An 11343-nucleotide genomic window follows, 5' to 3' on the forward strand; every position below is an offset into this window, starting at 1 on the left:
GATCTCCCACTATCGTACTGAATTTTGGCTATTTTTCCCTACAATTTGATTAAACTTCCTTTTAAGTATTAAGATGCTATGCTATTCAGTGCATATAAGTATTGCTCTAAGTAGATATTGATTCATTAGCAATATCTTTCAATAAAATGCAGTTTCTCTGCTTATTATCTCATTTTATCATATCTATATTCAGCCTTAACTGAAATGACTGCTATTCTTACCTTTTTTAAGTTCATATAAAGCAAAATATTCTGTTCCAGTCCCTCATTTTAGCTTTATATGAATCTTTGTTTTTCAAGCATACTTTTTGTAAATAACATTGTTGGATTATTACTTTCTAATCCTAAACTGCTATACACTTCCATTCTATGGATGAGTTCATCTCAATTACCTTCATAATGATCATTATTATCTATTTCCTCCATTGCTGTCCTTTTGTACTTCTCCCAAGCTTTCCTCCACTCTCTTAACACTTAAAAATGTGGCAAAAGAATTTGCCTAATACTTATGACCTATAAACAATGTTTTTATTCTATTATATACCTCTTCTCTTTCCTTCTCCCCATCTCAGCTCCCAGGTTTTTACTCATTCTTCCTTTCCTTTTAATCTCTCCATCATATTAAAATTTGTTTTAGTACTATTTCTTTACCTATCCTGCCTTCCCTCTTAGACTTCATCCTCTTCATCTCTTATTTCCTTGTTTGGGTTTACTGTGTTTCTGTACAATGTATGTGTATAACTGTGTTCAATTCCCTTTACTCAGCTCAAATGAAAATGCAATTCTTAGAAAGCCTACTCCCCTGTCAACCACCTTGTCCATGTTTGAATACCTTTTATCTCATTCACACATTATATGAGTGATTTCCTTCCCCAGTACAGTCCTCTATACATTCTATTTTTGTCATCTAAGTAATTCAAAACAGAACAGAATCAAACACAGACTGTCTCTCTTACTTACCTTTCTTAGTTTTAATCTTTTGTCTTTTGGATTCTCATATTCCAAGCTCTCCCTTCCTTTTAACTGAAATCTGCCAAATCTTCTGTGATCCAGTCTGAGACCTGTTGGTACTTGATCTTTTTCTTAGCATTTTGTACTCTTTGACCTAGAAGCTCTGGATATTGGCTTTGACATTGAGATTTTTCATTTGGGGGTTTCAGAAGTTGAACCCTAGATCCTATTTTTACTATGCCCTTCAGTTCTAAGACATCTGGGCAGTTTTCACTTATAATTTCTTGAAATATGATATCCATGCTTTTGGGGGGAAGGGGCTAAATTTTTCAGATAGTATAATGATTCTTACTTTCTCTTTCCTTGAGCTATTTTCCAGGTCAATTGCTTTTTATGTTATATTCTGTATATTTTCTTAAGAAAAACATTATTTTAATATTTGTTATTTCATTGGATCATTTTCTATTTAGCTCATTCTAATTTACAGGGCATTCTTGGATAAGGTTTCCCACTGTCTGCTCTAAGGTATTGATTCTTCTTCCCATTTTTTCCTCTCTAACATTTTGTATTACTTGTTTGATTTCTTCAAGCATTCTTGAGTCCTTGTGTTCATGTCACTTTTTTTCCCTCAGATTCTAAGCAGACTTATAGAGTTACTGTCTTCTGGATTTACTTGTTAAGCATCTATCTCAATCCAACGTTATATCTTCATTGTTTGGCATTTTCTTTGGTTTATTCAACATTAGCAGCTTCAGTATCTAGATTGGAAGTGGGTCCAACTCTGCTCTTGTACTTGTGGATGATGCAGGTAGGCCCTGCTTCATCCTGAGTATAGTGACTAAGACTGCAATAATTATCTGGCCTTGCCTCCTGTTGTGATTCAGGCACAAGGTGCCTGAAGGATATTGTTCAGGGCTTTTGGACTTCCCTATGTGGGGGACCAAGTTGTTTCCCATATGCCATATGCCTAATTTGTTTCTATTTAAGGCCTCTGCAGGATTCTTGTCTTTTTTTTTTTTTAAGTCCTTGTCTGGGTAGAGTTTATAGTTGGTTCCCTTTATTATTCCTTCAGGGGCCTTTTTAGAGCTTTACTGGAAAAAGTAGTCTCCTAGAGATATTAGAATACCCTCTCTTCTTTCAAATTCTTAGTTCTTTTCAACATATAATAAAGCAGTTTCTAATAATTATTTTTATTTCTTCTGTATTGCAAATTCACCTGGTTTGTTTTTAATTTGGCAATTTGGTTTTTATTTTTCTTGATAAAATTAGCTAATGGTTTATTATTTTAGTATTTTCAAAGAACCAGGTTAATTGTGATCAGTTCTGTAGATTTGTTTTTAACATTTTTCCTCTCCCTTAATCTTTCAAGATTTGTTTTTCCTATTTCAAGGTTGCTAATTTTTTTCCTGTTTTAAATTGTTACTTTTCCTTTTTTTATTGTTTTCAGAGGTTTAAATTTCCCTCTGAGGACTACATCAACAGCTTATTTCCTAAGTTTTGATAAGTTATTTCAATGTTTTAATATTATTATCTCAGTAATTTGTTCTTTGACCTATTAATTTTCCCAAAGCCATTAGTTAAATTTCCATTTAGGTCTGTAGCTTTTACTTACTATGATCATTGAGATAATATTATTCCACATATCAACTCTCAGCTTATATTCAAGGACTTACCTTTTCTACACAGGAGCTTCTCACGCAGGCTGACTATTTGGTACTTTCTCTTACTTCATTCCTATGTGTCCTGATCAAAGCCATGGCATAGACATGATTCTAACCCAGGTTCTGTGGCTGCTACAGGTTCTCTTAAATATGGCTTTCTTAAAAGAAGCCAACCCTTTTCTCTTCTCTGAATAGTTTTTAAACATTTGAAAAAAAAAGTTTTTAGACAAAGATATAGTGACTTCTTCATAGTATCTCTACTTACAAGGATCATAGGATTAGAAATTGCAGGTTTCTCAAAGGTTGAATATAACACCCTTGCTTTCATAGATGAGGAAACTGAGGACCACAGAGTGGTTAAGTGACTTGTCCAAGTGGGCACACCCAGGATTATTAAAATCAGGAGTCAAACCCAGGTCCTAACTCTATATTCAGTTCTTATTCCTTTGTCCCATACTATACCAAAAGAAACCAAGTTCAGTAATAAATGATTAAACAATGGGAGTCCATTCTCATTGTTAGGAAAAAACAATTAAAACATATGTACCAATGGGCAAAAATGGCAACTTCAAATGATGGGCATTTTATTAGAATTATTAAATAAACAAATATTGAGCATCTCCTATGTGTACTGTCACATAGAGAATACAATTAAGAATAGTGCCCAGTACCTAGCCTCCTAGAACTTACAATCTTTCTGAGAAAACAAAATGTTTTCTATGTTATGTATGTTAAGTATGTTAAAATATGTTAAGTAATCCAAGATTAAAATAACAGTTCCAACAAAAAAAAAAGTCTCAAGGCAGTACATTAAGGATATCCCTAGGAGGATTCCTGAAAAGGGTAGGATTTTAGCTGGGTCTTGAAGTTTGAACAGGATTAAAATGAAAAGAAAGCAGTCCAGGGAAGTGGTAACAGTACTGAGTAAAATACAAAGGTAAGAAAATAAAAGGTATATTCAGGGATCAATAAACTGGTTTGTTTCCTTTAGCAGGTTCTAATGAAAATAACAAGAAAACTGACTAGAAAGATCACTAGAGGCCAGACTTTGAAAGATTTGAATGTCAAGTAAAATTTTTTTTTTATTTATTTTGTATGTATCACAGGTTTTTGATAGGTTAATTTGACAGAACTATGCAGGACAGATTAAAAAAGAGAAGAAAGGAAAGATAATCAGTTAGATGGTCCACTGCTGTGCTCCAGGCATGAATTAAGATTTTGAATTAAGGTTGTTAACAGTAGGAATGGTAAGGAAATAGGTTCTAGATATTTGTTTTAAGGAACAAATTGATAGAACCTGACAACTTGACTAATAGTGGAAGTTGGGAGCCTGGGCAAGCTGAGGTTTGGAATGGAACTACCAAACAGAAAAAGGTGGTCAAGAAGAACTAGTTTTTAGGGTTTTTTTCAATTTTGTTTTTAAACTCTTTACCTTCTTAGAATGGATAAGAAGTATTAGTTCAAGACAAAAGAATGGTAAGGGCTAGAAAATGGGGGTTAAGTGATTTGCCTGAGATCACAAAGCTAGGTTGAATCCACAACCTCTGGACTCCAGGACAATGCTCTCTATCCACTGAGCCACCACCTAGCTGCCCCAAGAACTAGTTTTGAGAAAAAATAAATCTGATTTCAGACACATCATATTTGAGGTAACAGTGAGATATCCACACAAAAATATACAACAAATAGTGAAAAATATGTAATTGAATTGAAGCTTGAGAGAGAACTCATGGCTGGAAGGATAGCTTTCAGACTCATTCACTGAAGTATCTGAGCATATGTGGTATAAAAGGCATTGTAGTCCTCTCCATTAGATTTAATAAACATGAGCTATGGCAAGACATTGTGCTAGGATTCAAGGATGTGAACTTCTGGTCCTACCTTCAAGGAGCTATCAATTTAAGGGGCATGGTGGCTAAAAGCTAGTGGGATATGAGAAAAGAAAATCAGTACATGTTTGTAAGCAAATCTGGTGGGGTTAGAGATTAATGATATGGTCAAGAAGAAATAATTGAAGGAACAAAGTCCTTGAGATGAAGGGATAAAAAGGAGAACAATGGTAGAAGGGATTAGCCTAGGGAAAAAATGAATACCAGTTCTTCAAATGTAGCTGGTTAGGTAGAAAAGATAAGTATCCCTACAATAGTTTAAAGAGAAAGTTTAAAAATAGTTTAAAAAGAAGGAAAAAAAGGTCTCAAGATGAATACCACTTCTGATATAGCTAAAAAGTTAGAATGAATAAGTATAGGTATAGAGGTAAAAGAAAAGAGAGATGAAAAAGGCCTCAATCTTATCATCAAAAAGAGCAAATAGGACTAGAACTTTTGAGTGAAGCCTTTGGCAGTAAACAAAGTTTGGGCTGGGGATAAGAGATTATTAAATTGCTAAGTAGCAATGAGAGTTCTGTTGAAATTTAAAAGTAAAGATTTGTAATGGAGAACTGAGGGGCATCATCCTAGACTACACAAGAAAGTTGGTTTGGAGGCTTATTTAGTTCCCATTCACCCTTTGGTTCCTATTATGGTCAAACAAAAGTATTCAAGCTACTATATTCCTCCTACTTTGAATATTTTCAGTCTAATTTCTCTACTTACCATGTGTTAATTGACTCTCACCAGCTAATCCTGCTGGATCCTGCAGAAAGAAGTTAGTTCATTTGAGTGTCAACTGTCCTCCTGAGTAAAAGCCATCATAGCAGCTCCCCCTCTTAATCCCAAGCAGCTCTTCTATGAGGTCACCATGGAACTCTGTTAGCTATCACTTGACTGTAGCAGACTGGCTACATTTGGAGTAACATCAGGGAAAATATGAGGAGGATTCCATAGGCCAAAACTAGAAGAAGAGAATGCCACAAAGCACACCCACAGCACTTTTTAATTACATGTTAGCAATTTGCCTTTTATTGATGAAAGGAGAAGTGTGACCTTAAGATCATAAAGGATGATGATCAGAATTACAGGACATAGGTCAAGGACAAATGAATACAAATAATCCTGTAAGACAGCATAGTACAAACAAAACACTCATGCAACAAGTAGAAAATGACAGAATGCAAGTATGTAGAGCTTGCCCAAGTCAACCACCAGAAGCCAAGACAATACTTTTTTCTTTTAAGTATGTCTCAGTCCTTCTTGGAATAGGGAAGCTAACAGCACTTAGTGAAAGGAAGTGAAGTAGAAGTAAAGTTAATTTTAGAATTCTATGCTTTAGTTAGTCCCTGGCAATCCAAAGTTGTGAAATTACTGAGAGATCTTATTCTAACTCATGGATCACTTCAATAAGAACAACTGAGTAAAAAGAATATAGTGCTAAACTAAATCATGAGTGAAGTTGTTTCTCAAATCAATGAAGTAGAAATCTAACAAAAATATTTCAACCAAAATATCTAAAACCCACAACAGAGTTTAAATTATATTTAAATTATAACACATAGAAAACTAAACACTTCCATCTGTCAAGTAAAAAAATAGTAAGACAGAATTGAGGATGTGGGAGGAAGTTCTAGGCAACTGGGAATCCCCATTTTAAAACTCCTAACTCTAATATGGATCAGCAATTTCTATGTAACTTAACTTGGGAGAGCTCCCTGCAACACTGAAATGTTCCTTGATTTGTCCATAGTCAAATAACTAACATATAGCAGAGGTACTATATAAATCCAAATCTTTCTAATTTCAAAGTCAGTCTTCTATCCACCATATAATGCTACCTCTCTCCAGGTTAAAGACTGGAAATCTACAGAAGGATTTTAATCATTAGTCTTTAAATAATGAGAGGAAAAATCATCATGTTAAATATCTCTAATAAGACTCCAATGTCTAAGATATTTGGGGAATTAATACAAATATTTAACTTCCCAATCAAAAGTTATGAGGACGTTGAATTAAGAACTGAAAACTATTAATAACTATTTAAAAACATATGGTTTGACTTCACATAGAGCAAGTTGGCAAAAAAGACAAAAGATGGAGTGATTTCATGTTGCAAGGACTATAAAATGGGCATGGTAATACACTATTAACAGAGCTGGGGACTGATCCAACTTCTAGGAAGCAATTTGGAATTGTAACAAGCAAAAGACATTAAGTGGTTAATTATGGATATTATGTGAATTACATGGACTTCATCTTGTGACTCAATTCTAAAGCTAGCTTAGTTTCATATGTTGTCTAAATTCTGTCTTGTAAGAAAAGTTTATTGGGAACTGCAAGTAAATTTCATCTCACTGTTTGAACCCATGACTAAGAAACTGGCCCACCTGTACCTGCTATTTAGAGACCCTTAGCCAAGGAACCCTAAATGCAGTCATATCCTACAATTGATGAAAAAAAATGTTTCTCATAATCTCAAGCAACCTATGTTTTATCTAAAATCTCACCCCATACTAATTAACCAATTAGTTTTCATGTTCCTTTGACTGTTTACATATACTTGTGGAGGAGTGGGCCATCTTTTTCTGAAGTCAGGAAATTGTACCTGTTCTCTCTCCCAATTAGAAAAGTGCCTAATCTTTCATCCAATTAGAAATCAAATTACTTAACATTGTTATTTTTCCTTTTAATTAATTAGTCTTGTTTTTAATGTATGTAAAATTTAATGAATGTTTTTAACCTATGTAAGTGTGTCACCCTCTGTATTCAAGGTTCAGCCCTAAGCTGAGGAAGGGTTTTGGTCTCAATTTGTTAGGCAAATGGCATGTTTTGCTTTTAAAAATCAATATGCTCAGAAGATAGAACCTTTCTTTCCTCAGTCATTTCATCTTTTCTCATGTATCATACAGAAATGTATCATGCTAAAAAGTGACCAAAATGTCTATACTCATTAATCCAATGAGCTAAGAGACATAGACAAAAGTCAAAATACAGAAAGGTCCCACATACACTAAAAATATTCATAGGAGTACTGTTTGTGGTAGCACAGACCTGGAAACAAATAAAGGTTCCATGAACTAGGAAATGGCTAAAAAAAAATGGAGTACATGGACATAATGCAATATTACTGTACTTTTAAGAAATGATGAATATGAAAAATTCATAGAAGCATGGGAAGATTTAAATGGACTAACCCAGAGTAAAGTATTAAGAACCAGAAAAATATACGACTACAACATAAATGAAAAGAACAACAACAACAACAACAAAAACCCTGAAGGTATAATGACAAAGGTCAATGATTTTCTTGGTCCTTAAGAGCTGAAAAAAATAGAACTTCGTTCCCTCTATCCAAGTGTGAGGAACTACAGGTTTTTAGTACATTGCATATGCTGTCCAATTAAATTGATGACATGGCTTATCCTAAAGTTCTTCCCCCATCTTTCTTTTATTATCTTGTTACCAAGAATGGCTTTCGAGGCAAACAAAGGGAGAGAGGATTGATATGGATATATAAAAAACCAAAGATATCAATTTTATAAAATCAGCATTATATTATACAGTTTTATCATTGCTTCAACAAAAAAATGTTACTCTTATTCAGATGTTTTATAAAGATTCTCATAAAAACCCACCATCTCCATTAATTCATAATTTTATGTTTCCTAAGGAGAGGTATAGCCTCTCCTCCCAATTCCGTGTTGCTGAACAAGTGAGAAGGAGAAGTGGGGGAGGGAGATTTGAACAAAATAAATCCTCATCAAATTGCTCGGTGACAGGATGATGCAGAAAACATCACTATACACCCTAAAAAGCAACAAAGTAAATTAATATCTCAAAGCAATCTGGAAAAGTGCTTTTTTTATAAATTTAAGGAATAAAAATTATTGAAAAGTCACTGAAAAAAGGAACCTCAGTGATCAACTAATTAAACTCATATTTCAACTTAAGTATGTTAAAATGTAAGGTCCTTTTGAGTAAAGATTGTTTTATTTGTTTTATGCCCATTGCCTAATGCAATGCAAAAAAGTACATAGTAGGTACTTAAAAAATGCTTCATTAATTGAACCACCTCAGTGGTAAATATCCCTGGCCAAATGGTTATCCAGTTTAAAATTACATACTCCCAGGAATGGAAATTTTTCCCATTTCACTAGACCCAACTTAAAAGTAACAAAAAGAAATGGACACCAAAATATTTACATTAGCATTTTGTAGTATCAAAGAACTAGAAACAAAGTAGATACCAATCAATTAGAGAACAACTAAACAAGTTATGTTAAGAAGGGGGAGGGAGAATTGATGCAAAGAAAACAAAACAAGGAAAACATTATCTACAACCACATAAATGGAAACAAGAAGAAAACAACCAACTGTTTCAAATTTGTGATAGGTAAACTTAGACCCAAAGAAGAGAGATAAAGTCATATCCTCCAACCTCTTTTCAGGAAGGGAATATGGGTGTGGAATGTAGTATACATTGTCTTTTTTTTATGTTGGTTCAGCTATTTTCTTTGTTAAAAAGAATTGTTCTGTGTAAAGGTGAGAGGAGAGTAGTACACATTGATAAATATAGGCAATGTAAGTTAACCAAAAAAAAATCCTTTTCTCCCCTTCATTTTTGCCCATTGAATTGATGCCCTGGAACCAAGCAGAACACATCTAATTCTTCCATAATTTTTGGATGGATATTTGAATCATCGTGTTTTCCCCGAGTCTTCCCCAATTCTTCAAAGAGATAGAAAAAACCTCAGTAATAAACTAGTCCAACCACAACCAGAAGCACCTTAAAACAGCAGTTCTTTTATAACAGGGATTGTTTCATTCACTAGATTTCCAATGCCAAACAGATCACTTTAAGGCACAATTTAGGTCATCCTTCAAGGCAGAATTTGAAATGTAGGCACTTAGTAGCTAGCCCGGTCTCAGACTACTTCTTAACCCACCCAAGGTTATGAGAAGCAAATGAGAAAACGGATGTAAAGCTCTTTTGCAAAGCACAATATATTCTTCTGGTTCCTCTAATTATGACAAAAATATGAAGCTTAGAACTGAATACAACATTCTAGGTACATCTAGTAAAGAAAGAATGAGGAGGTACTTTAATTTCCCTCATTCTGGAGCTTCAGAGCTCAACAACTGAACTTCTAAGTCAACTTGAATATTTGTCTTTTGTTCCTCAATTCTGTTCCATCGTTCTGACTCTTTAAGTACCTTATTCAGATAAGTAATAAGTAGAACAAAGTCTAACCTGAAGATCTAACAAAATACTATTAATTACTCTATTCAAATTAACGATGGCAAACAAGGTTAAGTCAGTTTAGACCCATCATCATTACTTAGCATTAGTGTCAATGACCACTGTTTAAGTTTTTAACTTGTGACCTTTAAAATTTCCTCATTGAAGTTTTCAAATCAATTCTATATAATGTGCTAAAGTGCACATTATTAGCAATCATCCTTTTTACTTTCAAACAAGGGAATTTGAATCCATACTCCCACAATACTAGTTTGAAAAAGGAATCCTAAGGAATCTTAGCTCCTTTTTCAGAAACAGAGGCCCAAAGGTGGAAAATCCCTTTGCCAAGGTCACATAGAAAGTGAACTTATCAATGATGTCCATAGTCCAAATCTCCTTGCCCATATCAAGTATTCTTTTCCCACTGAACTGTCAAGGACCTAACTCAGAATCAAAGAATCCAAAACCCAGATGTACAAGAGAAAATCTTTTAAGTGTGGTGCTATCTATCTTTCTCATTTTCCTTCCCTCCCCCTCCAAAAAATACCCTTCTCTGGGAAAAATATCCTTTAATTCAACATAATTCCTCAATTCATAGGTAATCTTCAAAGATATTTGCAGCAGGAAATAGGAATAGAAGAGTTAAAAGTTTGAGTTAGTCAAGCAACTGGAGACCCGGGGACCTAAAATCACTAATTTCCTTCAGTGTAAAGGATTCAAAAGAATCAGAACTCTGAATGATCTACTACAAAAGTAAATGTGAAAAAGCAACACACTCAAGTTTTAATATCTAAATTTAATCTGTCAAAATGTAGATATGTGAATGACAAACAAATGTTCTTTCAGGTACTTTTACATGTGTACTACAAAGAATAAGGAGAAAGGTTAAAATGGCATGTTTTTAGTGAAAAAAAGTCCTAGTGAGAAGATCTGAGTTCAAATTACTAGAATATTAAAATCTTAGGTGACTCACTAGAGAAGGGATCTTAGAACTTTTTAAAGTACTAAAATAAGGACACTAGAGACCATCTATTCCATCCTCTTCTCGTTTTATAAATAAGAGAAACTGAGACCCGGCTTAGGAACATGATTTGCACAGTCATGTGATGACTGAGACTACCTAGCATCCATTTTTTTCTCTCACTTTAATGTTTTCCACCTAATTCACCTACTTGCTTAGCTCAATAAGGACTCTGGCAAAACTCTGGTCCTCAGTATTCTTTTCCTTTTCTATTCAGAAAGTTTGAACTAAGTCTCCTAGCTTTAATAACAATTATTATTCTATTATAATTATTGGTCTCTTATAAGTTTGGCCTTATACTCCTAAATTTGATAGTAACATTCTTCTCACTAAAGGCTTAAACTCTCCACTTTAATAATTAATTCTGCTTATGTCTATTCTGAAGACTTGGATTCCACACTTAAATACTATACATTTCAAATTTACTTGTCAATAAAATGACAGGAACAATACCATTTCATTTTGCAAATGTATAATATTGTAATGATTCCCATCTATCAAAAACTTCCTGAACCAAAATTCAAGAGTTAATGCCAGAAGATACTCAATATATTAAACTCACAACCTTTGTCCTCTCCATGGTAATCATACTCAACCACCT

At 33.8% G+C, this 11343-nt stretch overlaps 1 protein-coding gene across 5 annotated transcripts in view; it reads right to left on the reverse strand.

The window, feature by feature from the left end:
• The window catches only part of EFCAB8 (EF-hand calcium binding domain 8), a 133090-nt gene extending 127641 nt beyond the window's left edge, over window positions 1-5449 (reverse strand). For 2 of the 5 annotated variants that reach the window (XR_001625231.2, XR_008915233.1), the window contains exon 1: window positions 5206-5449. The gene's annotated coding sequence lies outside the window, so the exon portion shown is untranslated. The remainder of the gene's footprint in view (window positions 1-5205) is intronic. The other 3 variants (XM_016426407.2, XM_016426405.2, XM_016426398.2) reach the window with 3 other exon arrangements.
• Window positions 5450-11343: the final 5894 nt, after the last annotated feature.

Source organism: Monodelphis domestica, chromosome 1 (genome assembly GCF_027887165.1).
Source record: "Monodelphis domestica isolate mMonDom1 chromosome 1, mMonDom1.pri, whole genome shotgun sequence".
Classification (NCBI taxonomy): Eukaryota; Metazoa; Chordata; class Mammalia; order Didelphimorphia; family Didelphidae; genus Monodelphis; species Monodelphis domestica.